General features: G+C 51.5%; 1 protein-coding gene across 1 annotated transcript in view; it reads right to left on the bottom strand.

The window, feature by feature from the left end:
* The window catches only part of TBL1X (transducin beta like 1 X-linked), a 210,983-nt gene extending 196,897 nt beyond the window's left edge, over positions 1-14,086 (bottom strand). The window contains exon 1 of the mRNA XM_041740580.1: positions 13,840-14,086. The gene's annotated coding sequence lies outside the window, so the exon portion shown is untranslated. The remainder of the gene's footprint in view (positions 1-13,839) is intronic.
* Positions 14,087-17,433: the final 3,347 nt, after the last annotated feature.

Below are 17,433 nucleotides of genomic sequence, written 5' to 3'. Positions count from 1 at the left end.
ACAAGACCTTAGGAGACAAGGAACAGTCCAGAGAGAAATATTTGGAACAAGAAACAATGCACCAACGAGCAACGTGTATGCAGACGGCCTCCAAGGCAGTGGCTGTCAACGTGTGCGCGGCCCAGGACCGGCAGCTGCGAACTCGTCGCAAACCCAGTCCTGGGCCTTAGCCTAGACTCACTAAATCAGACATTGTGGGGGTAGGGCCTGGCAATCTGCGTTTTAACAAGCTGTCCACGGGGTTCTGGTACACGGTGAAGGTTGAGAACCTCTAGGACGGCTACAAAAATATTTATAGCAGCAGTATTCTTAAGAGCCAAAAAAATGTTAACAATCCAAAAGCCCAACAACTGGGCAACAGATAAACATAACTGTGGCACATCCCAATCCCAAAAAATCCTACCTGCCAATAAAAAGGAATGAGTTTGTGAGACGGGCCACAACACAGATGAAACCCCAAATCATTATGCTGAGTGAAAAAAAAGGTAAAATCAGGAGTACAGACTGTGTGATCTCATTGATATAAAACTCTAGAAAATGCAAACTGATCTAGTAACAGAAAGCCAATCAACGCTCGGCCTCCAGGCAAGGATTGGGGGGAGGGGGGGAGATCACAGAAAGACACAAGGAAGTGTGAAAGCGTGGGAAATATTTATTTTGACACAAAAATAGATAGACGGGTAGATTACCTACGTGTTTGTGAAACCCACACCACAATCAAGATAACGAGAAACCTGATTAGAGGCACAATTTATAAACGCCCGCTTTACTGTGCTTCAATCATACTTTAATACAGTCGTAAAAAGCAAGCAGGCCGATGGAGAAGTAGGATTGCCCTTGGGTAAAAACACAGGACTGCACATTTGCACACGGACAGCCGAGCACGCTCGAGGCAGATCTATACGGCCACACTCATAGACTGAATATTGATTATTCCTGGGGAAGAGGACGAGAGGATACAAGCCCACGGAGCTTGACTTCGTGGACATCAGCGTGCCATCATGTATCACCTCGGGGGAAAGCCTGAGCTTAGAACACGCAAGAGCAACACAAAGGGGATGTCAGGAGATCTCGCACCTTGGAAGGCGCCAAGGAAGGCTGGGGGTTGGGGGGGGGGGCAGAGGGGAGGAAGAGGCCCCGCGGGGTAGAAACCAGAGCTGGAGGGAACGCGAAGCTGTGGCAGTGACGAGACACAGACGCAGGTGTGCAGGTCGGAGTCCCAGGCAGGAGGCCCCACTTCTCAGGGGGCTCCGGCACACGGGCCCAAAGGCACTAAAAGCAGACAGAGGGAGGGCGCTGGCACAGGGGGCGACCACCAGTGCACGTTTCAGGGGAGCGACTGCCTGTCCTGGAGAAACCCCGGGGCTCATAAGAAGAGGCACAGAGGCCACCCCCCAGCCAGTCCAGAAACACTCTGCGTGACAACGTGCGCAGCCCCCTTCCGTTCGGACAGTCCTAACTTTCAGAGTCTCTCTGGAAGGTCTGGATCTTTCTCCCTCTCCTCTCACCTCTTAGGGAAACAGATAAAGATGAAATGTGAGTCCTGGATCAAAGCCAAGAGGTGGCCCCTATTTCTCTGCCTCTGATGCAACTTCATTGTTTGCAAGTGAGTATTTCTAAAGGGATTAAACGTAATCTTCCCCCTCTAAGTTAACTCCAAAAATTGTGTTTATCCTGTGCTTTAAAAAATAAGAAATCCCCATTTCCCTGGAACGCACGATTCCGTAGGCCGATGGTCCACCTTTACTCCTTCCACGTCACAAAGTCTTCCTGGAAGACCCAAGTACCTCATTTAAATCTCCCCCAGAGGGATCCCTGGGTGGCGCAGCGGTTTGGCGCCTGCCTTTGGCCCAGGGCGCGATCCTGGAGACCCGGGATCGAATCCCACGTCGGGCTCCCGGTGCATGGAGCCTGCTTCTCCCTCTGCATGGAGCCTGCTTCTCCCTCTGCCTGTGTCTCTGCCTCTCTCTCTCTCTCTCTGTATGACTATCATAAATAAATAATAATAAAAAAAAAATTTAAAAAATTTAAATCTCCCCCAGACGCAAGGCTCCGATAGCAGGGTTTCTTGGCCTCCACACACCGACCTCTGGGGCTGGGGAACTGTTACTGGTAAAGGGGACCGTCCCCGGGCATCGCAGACGTGTGACAGTACCTCTGGCCGCGACCCACCAGACGCCAGGGGAACCTCTTCCCCATTTGTAGACACCAGAAAATGTCCCCAGACACTGTCCAGTGTCCCCCGGAGGCAGGAAGGCCCCCGGTGGAGGAAGAGTGAGCTGAGAACTAAATATCCCAGGCCAAGAGCAAACTTCCCTCCAAGCCTCCGATTCAACGCCATGGAACAAACACGGGGGGACCGCAGGGACAAGGACGAGGGCCCAGTGGCCTCCCAGCGCGGGAGGAGCCCATCGCTGGAGAGCTCGGCTCCGGCCCACACTCCTCACCTGTCCCAGGGGCCCTTTATGCAGGATCCCCAGATTCTTAATATGACCCCATAAGACAAGCTCCTCCAGATTCTGGGCCAATCACTTCCCACACGGTCCCCCGTTGAGAGCCTGCAAGAACTTGACCACCCTGATTTTGCAGATTTTGCAAAAGAGGGAACGGACTCCTGCCGCCTATTATCCTGGTTTCCTTCCCCTTCTCCCCCACTAATCCCTCTCCCAGGAAAGGGCAGGAAGTCCATGAAATTGGGCCTCACCCTCCACCACTGGGAAGGCACAGAAGTACTTGTTCTGAGGCAAGGGAGATCTGCAGACAGAAAGGAGATGAATGGCCTCCCGTGGCTGGGAGGTAGGAGCCACGATTGATGGCAAATGGACACGAATGACCGTATTGAGGAATGAAAATCGATTATGACGATGGCTGCACAACTCCGTAAATTTACTAAAACTCATTGAGTCGTACGCTTAAAATGGGTGATTTTTATGGTATGTAATTTATACCACAATAAAGTGGTTTCAGAAAATCAACCTGATATAAGTCAGATTTAGAGTTCCATATTAAATTAAACACACCGCAAGCGGGCATCCACAGCAATCCAAAGGCGAAGCAAACATCTAGGGCAAACCCAAACAAAAACAAAGTAACACACAGCTTGCAGGAAGGGAATGACAATCCAACCTGAATCTACAGCGCGTACAACTCAATCCTGTGAACTAAACAAGGCTTCTACCAACTGCCCAACCCAGTGGTATGGACAGAGAAATTCCACTCCGCCAAACATCTGGGCCAGCAGAAACCCACACCAAAAAATACACTTGTCCAAATATAGAACATTCAATGGAAAAGCAAACACGACAGGAAACAGAGGAGGCTGGTCATTTACTCTGAGATGGCCAACTGCGCCCAATCTTCCCTGAAGGTAAATGTCATGCTAAAAACTGGGACCCCCAGCTTAGCCCTGTATCGTGCCAGGCACCGAACACAGAGGCCACCAAGAAAATCAAAATTCCCAAGGGACAGCTTATTGTGGGTGCCATTTTATATTTAAACACGAATCGGGAAATAAAAACATACAGCCCCGTTTTAAGTAACTTTTCAGAAAACATGTCCAGGATAATAAAAAAAATAAATAAAACAAAATGAAACTAGAAACTATTACATGAATGCGCACTGTACCGCCTGAGATAAAAATGAACTATTTCCATGAGCTAATCCTACTCTATATTTAGGTTGAGTATACGAATGTAATTAACCAAGGTTATATAATTTTGCTGACATCAAATTTCCAATTACAAAGCTTCACATACAATTATTTGAACTACAATTGATTTTTTTTTTCCTCTGGAAAAATGAAGATAGCTAATTTTAATAACCCAATCTTCCTAAGGAAGAGGAACTGCCTTCTCTGATACAAATTATGTAAACGGTACTTCAACAAAGCTATAAACTAATTTGTTTTTATATTCTCTTTCGAAGGTTAGCGTACACATAAATTTAATGTTCTGATGGATTTTACCATTTGCCCTGTTTCCCGGCACCCCTGCTTCACGCGCCTAGGCCGCATATTCTCAGAAATCATACACACACATCTGCACTTCACCAGTATCCGAGGTTTGCATTGAGGAAATAGAATCAACTTTTGTCCAGGCCCCTAGGAAGACTCTCCTTTTAGGGCCATTTTCTGAGCTACATCTCTGAAATACTACACAGGGTAATTTGGGAGGCAAACAATCAAATGAATAATTCTTGGTGTTTTACCCAAAAAGAAAGACAGAAGAGGATTCCGGCTCAGAGCTGAAGTGATTCACTGGTGTCTGGTTGACCTACTTGCAATATGAAGTCAAGACCTGGACATAGCTCAAGGAGTCTGGCTAAAAGCAAAATACTTGGTGTAACTTCTCTTTCTTCTTAAAGCGGCAGGCTGCGGGGGCAGGTGAGGTACATTCCCAAGACGCTAATCATAAGTGATCTACTACTGGAACTTCCACGTATTGATCACTGGAGCAGAGAGACAAAGGCTCATGACACAACAGTAAAAAAAAAAAATCTTTCTTGTACAGTAGGTGCCTTCAATTGCTATAAAGAGGAAGTAAATTTTTTTTTTTAAGTAGGAGATAACGATTTCACTTTACCAAAAGACAAATGAACGTCTACGTAGGTCCTGAGCAGCGTTAGGGACACGTGGCCCTCAGCAGCCTGTGGACATGTAGAAGTGAACCAGAATTGTGAACCGCAGGCTCTGGAATTCACTTGCAAGTCTTCCGGGCTTTGTTTTACATACAAAGTTACATTGCAAATTCAGTACTCACAAAGGGAAAAATGGATGTGAACACCAAAAATTACACAGAAAAACCAAAGCTAACCTATCAATCATTTCAAGTTAGACAGACAGACTGATGTGGAAATGCTGGAGCTACCTACGGAGGACACTTAGTCTCAGGAAACCCAAACTTTCGACCATTCTCAGCAAATGAGCTCAGACAAAAGACCTTACGTTTGTGGAGTTAAGTCTTGATTCTTACCCACAGCCCACAGTGTGGTCTGAATCACGAATTTAATGTTCATATTCATTTGCTCTCTGTGACATCAGTAATACACCATCGACTGAGGTTTTTTTTTTTTTTTGAGTTTTCTCTTTATTATTATTTTTTTTAAGTAGACTCCCCATCCAGCGTGGAGCCCCACAGGGGGCTTGAACTCAAAACCCTGAGATCAAGACCTGAGCTAAGAGTCAAAGGCTTAATCAACTAAGCCACCCAGGTGCCCCCTACGTTTTCTCTTAAAAGAGGAAGAAGGAAAAAACAAAAAAAAAAAAAACCCTCTCTACTGTGAAATATTTTTTAAAATGTATTTAATAACAACCATGACCGATGAAACAGAGGTCTTTGGAAAAAGACCCAACCACTAAACAGCCAAACTGAAGAAAGCCAAAGACGTTCCTGACAATCCCATCCGTCCCTGCACCCTCTTCTCACGTGGGTTGTCCTCTAAAGTCTGAGTCTCTTCAACAAGCCTGGTTCTCAGGAGCCCTGAGGGCAACCACCAATGAAAGCAGCTGATTTATAAACAGAATTAAGTGATTATGAAAACACTGCCGAGTCACGAAATGCATGAAAAGAACAGCCCTATCCCCAGGCTTCCTCATGCACCTGCAACCGAGGTACGGTCGCCTGGTGCTAAGACACAAATCTGGTTCCAGCTTCTCCAGGGCGCGACACCCAGGGACCCAGGCGCACACACTCTGGCGGCTGCAGCCACGGGGAACAGGGAGTACGTGTTGGTTTAAAGGAAATGTACTCAGAAGCCCATGAAATTTTTCAGCGAGTCCCATGAAATTTATAAGGCAACTCTAATTTCCACAGGCCTCTCGCCTTGTTCTCATCTGGTCTACAATAATTTCTGTCATGCACTGGACACGTGACATCATTAATTCTTATTTTCATCAATTTCTGAGCTGGGTACACCTCGAATGTTGTTTCTCCTGGCGAGGCTTTTTAAAGCATTCCACTACAAATCCCTGGAAATGGTTGAAATTGGCGTAGAATCACCCGCGCATCTTAGAAATACCAATCTGATGTGGTATTTTTTCATGACCGAGTTAAAAGTTAAACCAAACCGTGTCTCCCAGACCGATCTGCAACTGTCAGGAACTGGCAATCACTGTTTTGGAGCTGATAATTCTGAATACTTGAGTCTTTACCAACAATGACTTGGCATTAAAGTTGCGTGGGACTCAAGTGCCTGATAAGGATTCTGCTGGAAAAAGAACCTAAGGCAGGGACCCAAGTTTAATCCGTTCCCCAAATGAACCAAATGGTAGAGACATCAATTCTCAGCTCAGCTGCTTTTACCAAATACAACCTACAACTCTGCAACCACCTGGAACTTCTTTATTTTTTTGCAACCACCCAGAAGCTGGGAATTAGGTTTGCATGCTGGTGCAACAGATTTCTGCATGACATGACTTCGGTGACAGACTTCTACTCCTCTTTCTCATCTCTCATCTTCAAATGGATGTCAGGATTACAAGGATAACTGGAGGAGCAGAGCTGACCTGGTTAAAGCCTAAGTACTCCCTGCACAAGAAACAGAAATCGCTGCTCAGCTGTGCTGAATTTTTCTCCCAATTCTTACAATGATTTACACGGTCTTACAGTATTAAAGCATTTGTTATTTCTGATTTAAGAAATGGCATCACGTATAGTAAGCTTCTTTTTGTCCTCCTTTCCACCTATTGGGATATCCAAACAAGCAGAAGCGTCTGCAGAACTGAACAGTACCAGATGTACTCACGGGCCTATAAAGCCTGAGGACAACGGGCGAGCAAGTCGACCGAAGGAAGGAACCAAGCGCTCTGGAAAGGAACAGTGTCCTAAGCTCACTCCAATATGGGTGATGTCTGGGGACCTAGCTCTCAGGAGACGTTAGGAAAGTTTTCAATTTCTTAGAAAGTGGGAAGGCAATCAGGCTTGGGAGGGTGGAAGCCCTCCCGCCTCCTCCTACCTCTCTCTGCATTCTCTCTGGGGGTTGCTGGCAAGTGTTCCAGAAATGGAAGTACTCTGTGCTGGCTACTTAGGGTCATAGTCTAGACTCCAGGTTCCAGGGAAGCAAGTGAAGAAAACTCTCATTTTCTTTTCAGCCTTCAGGCTACATCCACCAAGGTAGTGGGGGGAGGGGACGCGATCACAGGAATTCAAAGGATGCCCTTTGCGCGAATAAACACTGTGAAATGTACCGTAGCATTGTTTGTGCTTAATTTACAGAGTCTGGTGAGACTGGGAACCTACAACAGTCGGAAAAATTATTCAGATGCACCCAACAGGGCAAAATGTCTTCTGAATTGCCATTTTGCGTGTGTGTTTGTGTGCACATGTTTTAAGTAAAATATGTAACTAAGGTACCAACGTGAAGTTAAACAGTGCCTATTTTAAGAGTGGGTAAAGTAATAGCCAAAGCATGGGCGTAAAGAATCATCAGTTTCTCTAAACTTTTTACTAACATAAGCCATAACCATTCCTAAAAACAAACAAAACCAACCCAACAATCAAATAGCATCCCTTTTCCAAATTAAAGCCCTCACACAAGAGAGAGAAAAATCCAAGATCAGCTCACCTACCCTCTGACTCTACACGTGAGGACACACACAAGTTTTAAAGGACCTCACACAAGCAGGCGGACCACCCAGGGCAGGACGAAAGTAGCCAAATGCCAAAAGACCAAGTCAGTTCCTCTAGAAAACATGCCAGTTCTTATTAGATCACAAAAAGTAAAATTATGGCCCAAAGTAAATTGCAGGTCAACAACTACATAAAAGCACAGACACTGAAATTCATTTTTTCCCTACAAAGTAATGCAAATACAACTCTATGTTTTTAGCTTGTTTTATTACCCCATTAGCAAAACTGCACACCTCAACGCGTGGGTCCTGTTTTTGAAACCGAAGACGGGACTTTATAACCTACGGATACGTTTCACATATTAAATGTCTTCCGGGAGTACAATGGGAAGATGCGGGAAACATTTCTCTGAAAGGGCATCAGAAAACATCCCATTTCGACTAATTTGGCAGCAAGAATTAACTGGCATAAGAAAAGAGCAAATCTTTGGCAGCCCCAACAAGACACCTGATATTCTTTCTCCATGGCTTACAGATACCATTAAGGACCAGTAAGGCTTTCTTCGCCTTGCTTTGATGAAACCCACAGCGCAAACCCTGCTGTTCTGAGGCAAACGCACAGGCTCAAGCGTGCAAAAGTGTGAAGTTCACGTGTCATCAGAGAGAAACAACGAAGGAGGGTCCTGGGAGAGTGGGGGCACCGATCCGGACTTGAAATGCACCTACCAGGACCTGGGGGCGCAGTTGCCCAGCCAGCTCCTCAGTTAGTGCTGGGGGGGGGGGGGGTGACTCCAGGGCGCCAGAGGGACGGCACTGTAGACACTGTGGGGGCCATGGACTTGTTCTGTATCCCCGTTTTGGTGCTGGTTAGACAAACCTATGCATGTGCTGACGTTCATAGAACTCTACGTTGAAAGAGCCGATAGCGTCATCATACGGTGATTCAGAAAACTACACATACACACGTATGTATAAACCAGCCCTAACTTAAGGACGGCGCACCCCGAGAACACAGACCTTGACCTCCCGCCACAGAGTCCGTCCCACACACAACTGTGAACTGACGGACTCACGGCTGGTTTCCCCACCTGGACACCCCTGGCATGTGGGTCCAGATCATTCTTTGTGCTGGGGACCGCCCTGTGCAATGCATATTTGGCAGCATCCACAGAGCCCCTAGACGCCAGGAGCACCCCCATCCGCCTCCCCTGAGCTGTGACAACTGCGAATGTCTCGATGCTACCGCCAAGGGACTACGTAGTGGGCAAAACAGGCCCCTCGGAGAACCCCGAGTTGACTGCCAGATTCTAGGGCTCGGGGCTCAAGTCCAGCTGCCGTAACCACCATCTCCCCGGCCCTCATCTCTGAAGTCCCTGGAACCCGCGTGCCATCCCGTCTCCACCTCGTTCCCACCCGCCGTGGCACCCGGTTTCCTCCGCGAGACTGAAAAATCTCTTCTCCCGTGCATTCACCTGAAATTTGCCCCATTCCGGTTTTTTGGTGGCTTCCTTCCGTCTTGGATCAGCCAGCGGATCAACAAACATTTCATAGCAGCGATGCCCCAGCGAACCTGCCCGCACAGCGAACACAACACTCTTTGGTCAGGTTCCCCGCACCCCGGTCAAGAAGCCCCCCGGGGAGCCAATTTTTCCCTTGAGGCCTGAAGCTCATTTTCTCAGACCAGGCTCTCTGCCCTACATAAACATGTTGACTTTCCTAGTCCCTTCCCACATCCAGCTCTTATTTTGGCTTTGTTGGGTCTCATCTTGCCAATGTGGCCAAGCGCAGGCCAGCCCCACGGAGAGGACAGAGAGGAGGCAAGGGCCGAGGAGGGCAAGACCCAAGGGGAAACACATCCAGCCTCCGCTCAGGACGCAGTTACTTCCTTCCTACTAAAAATAGCTGGGGGTGGGGGGAGTTTACTGGTCCAAGTTTAAAAAAAAAAAAAAGGCGTTTACAAAACGACTCTAGTCCTGCTTCCTGATTGAAACTATTTTTTAGGGACCCCTGGGTGGCTCAGTGGTTTGGCGCCTGCCTTCAGCCCAGGGTGTGATCCTGGAGACCTGGGATCGAGTCCCACGCTGGGCTCCCTACGTGGAGCCTGCTTCTCCCTCTGCCTGTGTCTCTGCCTCTCTCTGTGTCTCTCATGAATAAATAAATAAAATCTTTAAAAAAAAAAAAAAAGGAACTATTTTTTAAAAGTCTTTAGAGGTGAATGGTTACCAGCTTATTGGATGTTGCATATTATCTTCTTTTAAAGAGTGGGAAAGAGGGGACAAAGACAAGGTATCAGAAAACCACAGTTGAGACGTCACCATCTCACACCCAGAGCAACTGTGACCGTCACCTAGGCCAGGCATTCGGCGTGGCACGTCGCATGTCACCGCCGGGGATGCCCCAGCAGGAAGCAGCTAGGGCAGCCCTGGCTACGGCTGACCCAACAGGTCACGGGGACCCTGAAGTCCTGGCGCCGAGGACCTCCGCGAGCGGGACCCCCGCTCCCACCTCTAGAAGACCATCAGGGACATCCCAGGTATTTAATAAGCACCTTCAGCCAAAAGCCAACAGGTCACACCAGAGAGCTGGGGAAGTAGCAGCGACTGAGGACAAATGGCAGAGGGGGATCTGAGAAGTCACCCCTCTGACAGTCACGATTTTGGGTTTTCCCCTCCCCCATCCTCATCTACAAACAAAATCTCGAACCCCTTACTATAAAAAATACAAAGAACTGTGAGTAGGACATTATCAACAAAGTAATAAAAATAACATCCTAACCCAGGGACCCGGTGTACAGGAAACACCTAGCACTGAGCCATTTTTTAAAAAACATACTTTGAAATCTCACTTTGTTGGAAAGATTCCCTATCAGTCTTTTTAATACAGAAGATTCTGACCTCAAGAGGCTGAACCTCAAAACAAGACTTAAACTACAAAGGGGTAGAGGGTGCCGAAAGCCCGTGGTATCCACAAGCCAGGGCTAAACGCACCCCACACGGTCACACCCGCAATCACTCACATAGGGCGGCGCTGACGGGGACACCCTGGGCTCCCAAGCATCCCAGGCGATGCTCCCCAAGATCTGCCTAGTTGGGCCACCTCGGGGACTCGCTAAGGGCTCTCTGCCTTTTCTGATGGGGAAACTGATGCAGAGATGCCACCTGCCTCAGTCAACGTTAAGCGCTCAGGGAGGCGCTTTGGCTTGGAGTTCCGCTTTTCTATTTCAAAACTGATCCAAAGCACCTCAATCCAAAACCATAGCTCTTAATTTCAGGTTAAGAATCCATTCACTGGGGGCGAGCTGGCTCAGCCAGGAGAGCATGTGACTCTTGATCTCAGGGTGGTCAGCTCAAGCTCCGCACTGGGCAGGGAGCCTACTTTTAAAAAAAGAAAGAAAAGAAAAAAGGGGAGGGGGACGCCTGGGTGGCTCAGTGGTTGAGTGTCTGCCTCAGGCTGTGATCCCCAGTGCAGGGATCTCGAGTCCCACCGTGAGTACCACCCTGAGCTCCCCACAGGGAGCCTGCTTCTCCCTCTGCCCGTGTCCCTGCCTCTCTCTCTCATGAATAAATAAATAAATCCTAAGTAAAAAAAATCCATTTGCTGAAATCACTTTCCTGGGTCAATCACTGGCTGAAATGGGTCTTTTTTTTTTTTTTTTAAAGGTTTACCTGTTAATTATTTTCAAACTTTTATACCTTCTCCCCTTCCTCCACAAAGGAGTACACAAACTCCGTTTTATTAATATCTCACTGCATTAACTATAAAGTAGCACCCTTGAAACAGAACTTTCTCCGCAGAACTGTACTAATATGGTGGCCACTAGACACAGGCATCTATTGTGTATGTGAATTCTGGCTACAGGGACTGAAAAAACTGAATTGTTAATTTTCTTGAGTGTAAATTAATTTGAATCTCCATGTTCACACGTGGCTACTGGCTACCATGTTGGACAATGAAGCTATAAAAGCCATCCCTCCACTACGGCCAATGCCTCTTGATCCCAGGGAGCTGGGGCTGTATCCGTACACACACCTCAATATAGATTCTCTTCATGGGCGTGTGTATGTAATTTAAAGAGCTTTAATGTCCAAATGTGAGCAGTCATGCTAGGTAGGCATGAAAACAGGAACACCAAGCCTAAGACCCGGGCTTCAGGAATCAGATAACCCTCCCTCCACTGTATGTTTGCAAGTCAGTTCTCTGCAGCAGAATGGAAATAATCATTGCTGGCACAGGGCATGAAGTGCCTGTAAAATCCTCAGTGCATGGCATTCAAATAACGAGAAGACAATTATTCGACGTGCACAATAGCAACTCTAAAATTTATAAGCAGCTTTATAGTTTTCAGAAAACTTACACACGTGTTCTTTCACGTTTCCTCACAATACACACTAAGTACCACGATTGCAATTTTCCTTTTCTTCTTTTTACACATATAGAAATGACGCTCAGAAAAGCTGCAGCAGTGGAGCACAAGAGGGTGGGCCCTTTCACTAGTTCAGGCCAAATAGGGACAAAGGCTGGGTTTGGAGCCAAGCATTATGTGTCCAGACGGAGTTGGATTCCAGGGCTCTGTCCACCTCTCTGCAAGCCCTAGAACCACTGAGCCCCTCCTGACAGGCCGTTCAGGGAAATTCCAGATGCCATCGCACAGATGAGGAGCCCAAAGCTCCCACAAGTGAAGATGAGATCAAGACCAACTGCCACATGACTCCGGCACCATCCCTACCTTCAAACATTCAGGAGGAGTGAGGTTTGGGAAATGTAAATGGGGGTGTTGTTGATAATTACTGATTAAGCTGTCTATAAAAGCAAAAAGAGAAGCCAACTGCACAGGATCCAGGGATCCTTGCCCTGCAGCGCACATTAGCAACTCAAACACCTAAAATCCTCATTTTTGTCCCACAGGTGTGTGTTATGGGCTGGATTCCCCTTAAGGGCCATTTTAATAAGTGGGTCAAGCGACGAAGTTCAACTTTTATCCCTGGATTAGTTATCCAGCTGTGCGTTTCTGCAGGAGAATCTGCAGCACACCTGAGACATTGCCATCTTCTAAAATGAAAGTGTCATCCTCACGTCTTCATTGGGCCATACTCCACATTCTGGTCCCCCATCCCCCACCGCCTCTTTTCTAGAAATGAGTAGTTATAAACTTTTTGTAAAACGGTGAAGAGCCATTTGCTACCCGGAAGCCCCTACTTGGGACCTTAGCAGGGCTCTCCCTAGCCCCCCCCCCACTTCTCCTCCCCCTTAGAGTCCCGCCACTCCCCCTCCAGGTTAAAGCAGGGGCTCCTGCGACTCATCAGAAGAGAAAAAGATCCAGAAAAGTCGGGTCAAGCCCCATGTGACAATACAGAGCACAAACAGTTGCAGATGCAGTGGGGGGGTGGGCGGCGGAGGTGTGTGTTTGTGGGTTCAGCTGCACAGCAGCACCGACTGGCGGGGGGGGCACCGCTAACTTTGTGGAATTTGCAGTGCAGCGGGCTCGGAAAACGCCAGGCCGCGCGGGGACTGGGAGCCGAGGCCTGGGCGCCCGCGCGCTCGGGCGACGCACGTGAAGCGCAGGCCCTGCTCGGCGAGGGCGGGCGGGCGGGCGGCCTCAGGACCCCGGGTCGCCGCCGCCAGCCGCGCCCCGCCCCCTCCCGGTGGGGATGCGCCCCCACCCAGGCGCCGAGCAACAGGTCTGCACCCCCGGCGGGCCGCGCTCCGCAGACCCCGCCTCGCCGGGGCGCCCCCAACACACACTCGTCGGCCTGGGCCGGCCGCGCGCTCGGGCCGGCAGCTCCCGACTTCCTTGACAGTTTCTGCGTCCGCGAACTGAGCAGCCGCCGGGCCCGCGCCGCCGCCGCCGCCGCCGCCGCCGCCGCCGCCGCCGCGCTCCCCGGTCCCGGGCCGGCTGGCCGGCGCCCGCCGATGAATGGGGCGCCCCTCCCCCACGGGGATCCCGCGGCCCCGGGAGCGCCAGACAAAGGGACCCCGGGCGCCGGCCGAGCGCTTCCCCAAACTTAGCGGCCCCCGCGGCCCCGCGCGCCCGCACTTCGGGGAGCGGCCGCCCGGGGCATTGTTCCGCCTGCAGGGAGCGCGCCGCAGCCCGGCCCGAGCCGCGGGGACACCTGGGGACCCGGCCCCGCGGAGCCCGAAGGAGCCGCGCGGACCCCGCGGCGCGGGCGGCGCGTGCAGGCGCCCCCACCCCACCCCCCGCCCCGCCGCCGAAGTTTGCGCCCCCCGCCCCCCGCCCGCCCCCTGCCCGCGCCCGCGCCCGCGCCCCGCGCACTCACCTCGCCGCCCGCCGCGCAACTTGTGGCGGCGCCGCCGCGCTCCCGGCCTCGCTGCCGCCGGCCGCCGCCGAGCCCCGGCCGTGCCGCGGCCGAGGAGGGCCCGGCGCCCCGGAGCAGCCTCGCGCCGCCCCCGGGCCGCCCCCGCCCCGCCGCCGCGAGTCCCCGAGACGCGCGGGCGCTGGAAAGTTTCGGGTGCCGAATGGCGGCCGAGGGCGCTGCGGCGGCGGCGGCGGGGCGGGGGCGCTGGCGGCTCCTCGCTCCCGAGAGCCGAGTGGGGGGGGCTGGGGCGGGAGCGGCGGCGGCGGCGGCGGCAGAGGGCGGGACGGCGGGAGGGACCGGCACGGGCAGTGACCTCCGGGCGGGCGGGGGGGCGGGGGGGCGGCCGGCGGCGCGCCGGCCCCGGCCGGGAGGGCTGCCAGGGGGGCCGCCGGGCACGCAGGGCGGGACGGCGCCCCGGCCCCAGCCCCAGCCCCAGCCCCCACCCCCACCCCCAGCCCGGCCCCTCCCCCGCGGCCGGGGGGAGGGGAACCCGCGTCCGCGCGCCCCGCCCCGGCGCCCCGGGGGGGCCGCGTCCCCGCCCGCCCCTCCCCCACGGCGCAGGAGGGGGCGCAGTCCGCACGGTCGGGGGGCCGCGTGCTAATCCAGCCCCCGTCCTGCTGCTGGGGGGACTGATCCAGCCCCCTGCACCCAGGCTCGGTCCTCGGCACCCCCACCCCCACCCGCCTAGTGCGGGTGAGGGGAGCCCGGGCCTCCCCCTCCCCCACCCCGTGGCCTGCAGGGGGAGGAAGGGGACCCGGCCTCCCGCCCCCCCCCCCCCCCGCCGCCCTAGTCCCAAACCCAACCTTTTCCCCCACTGCCTAGAGGGGACAGGAACCCGGGCCACCACCCCCGCGGTTTCCGGGGGGGGAGGGGGAAGGGAAACCCGAACCACTGCTAGAGCCCTACCCTCCCCCACCTCCAAAGGCAGCTGCCCCGCTGCCCTAACCACCCCCTGCAGGCTGCCCGAGGGTGCACCTCCCTCAAAACGCGCGGCTCGGAGGGCCCCCAAGGCCCCGTCCCCCCTCCCAAGAGGCTGGGGGCTCAGGCGGAGCCTCGACCTTTGCAAAACACCTCCCGGAAACAGCCAGAAATGCTTGGGGAGAAAGAAACTCGGAGGAAAGACACACGGGGGTGAAGCCAGGAGCTCCGGGGCAGGGCGGGGGCGCCGGGGCTGGGGGCCCGGGGCTCTCGGGCCTCCTCACTCCCGCCCCCCACCCCACCCCACCGCACCCCACCCCCTGGCTCCGCGAAGGGTTTTCTGTTGCAACCGCTTACTCGGCCCAGCCCAGCGCACCCAAGGCCCCAGAGCTCCCTCCGCCCCGCGGCTTGGAGACCCCTGCCCGCCGCTCGCGGCCTTAATTCAATTAAACCCGCACCGCGCCCACCGCCCCACACTGGGGCGTCTGCTTTGTCGAATATTTGAAGATAACTTTGCCCCTCCCTTCGCTGTCTAATGAGCTTTGCGCTCAGAGCCCAGTACACTCAGCATTTTAAACTGTAACCTCACTTGCTCCTTCTGGGACACTGGACCATTTGTTGTTCAGGTTGTTGGGGGGAGGAGGGGCCCGAGGTGAGTTTTTAAGGGGCTGGTCCTCCATCAAAAAGGCGGACCTAGACCTCAGCCGGCCAGATACTGCTGTAAAACGTCAATGATGTAAAACGACTGTTGCTACACCATTATTAGAGCACATCAATAAAAAATACACACTTACACTGTCTCCATAATTGTGAATCAGCAGAATAGATTGTGTCTTATTATGTATCAGTTGCCATTCAAGGGCCCCCCAAAAGGACGTGGTGGGGCCTTCCCTGGAGCCTGCCCTTCGATGCTCCCCGGCTCCCTGGGCTTGTGCGGACTGATGCTGAGGTATTACATGCAATCGAAAAACCAAGGGTGCAATAGAAAGCCCGAGCAAGCTCATGATGCAACCCTGCCCGAGTTACACGTGCTTCCCTTCCCCCACCGCCTGCTGGTGGGAGCGCTGCGTTTTTTCCGCCTGTAGGGTCACATTGTGGTTGATTGATTCTCCTTTCGCCTTGCTCAGTCATTCAGATTTGGAAAGTAAATAACAAGTTGACATCATTACAGCTCTCGGCTTTACGGGGACGCGGCCCTCGGCTACCGCACACTCTCGAGTAGCGGCGCAGCCCAAACTGGCCCTCGGGCTGGCCAGCCCTGCCCGTCGTTAGGCGCCTGGAAATTCGGAGCTGAGCTCGGTGAAAAGCCTCTTTGGACCTTTTGATCACTCGGCAGGTGCCAATCATTGAAACGATAGGAAAGGGGTGGGAATCCTCGCTCCCAACTGTGACCACCGCTGTGAGGCCCATTCTGACCGCTGGCCTTTGGTGTAGCAGTGAGAGCCAGCGAGCCCAGATGAGCCCAGAATCCATCGTGTCTCTTGGGTAACGTCCCAACAATCCCAAAGGTCTTCCATAAGTAGGGAGCCTAGCTTATCCTAGGCCCCCTCTTCCTGTCTGTAAGACCCCAGACAGGAAAATACACCGCCTACCTTTATCATGATGTCACTGAAATTTCCTCTTTCTGAAATGCTAGATGAGTGGTAGGTAGGTGGTAAATTAGACTCTTTTATCTCCTGTGTTTTGCAGATCTCTCAAAAGTGTGTGTCTTATGAAGTGGGAGAAAACAAGGGAAACAGGAAATAGAGCTGAGCAGGAAAGGAGCTATTGCATTGTGGAAAAAAAAACTAAAGGTTAATAGGGAGAGTGTGAGCAGCGATGATTTCCACCGGCATCCGCGGCTCAGGATCTATCTATATGCCAAACAATTATTTTTGGTTTTCCTGGCTGGAGGGAGCTGACAAGAGCCTGCTTGCAACAAATGTTATCAGTATTTCCCCCTAAACAGTAGCCAAAATTTTAATTAAAAGGCAGGAGGAGCCCACGCAAATATACTCAACTAATTTGACGAAATTAAATGCAAAGGCATTTTAATGGAGAAAGAATATCCTTTTTAATGAATGGTTCTCTAGAACAATTGGACCTCCATATGCAAAAAAACAAAAACAAAACAAAAAACAAAAAAAAAAAAAACACCATAATCTAGCTATAGACCTTATGCTTTTCGCAAAAACTGACTCGAAATGAGTAAGTCTAAATGTAAAAAGGCAACACTATAAATCTTCCAGAAGGTAACATAGGAGAAAATCTAGATGACCTTGGGTTTAGCAGTGAGTTTTTACATACAGCCCCCAAAGCATGATCCATTTAAGAAAAAACTATTAGGTTGAACATCAAAATTAAAAACATCTACTCTGCAAAAGACCCCATTGAGAGAATGAAAAGACAAGCCACAGCCTGGGAGACAACATTTGCAAAATCCATATCTGATTAAGGGTTGTATCCAAAATTTACAGAGAATTTTTAAAGCTCAATAAGAAAGCAACCTAATTTTAAAAACGGGCAAAAGATCTGGAAATACTTCATGGAAGAGATACTCAAGTGGCAAATAAGCATATGAAAAGATGTTGAGCATCATTTATCACTAGGAAACTGCACATTAAAACAAAATACTGGGGCACCTGGCTGGCTCAGTAG

The sequence above is a fragment of the Vulpes lagopus genome, chromosome X (assembly GCF_018345385.1).
Source record: "Vulpes lagopus strain Blue_001 chromosome X, ASM1834538v1, whole genome shotgun sequence".
In the NCBI taxonomy this organism is placed as follows: Eukaryota; Metazoa; Chordata; class Mammalia; order Carnivora; family Canidae; genus Vulpes; species Vulpes lagopus.
Note: the sequence above shows the minus strand (reverse complement) of the source record. Positions and strands in the feature narration are given on the sequence as shown.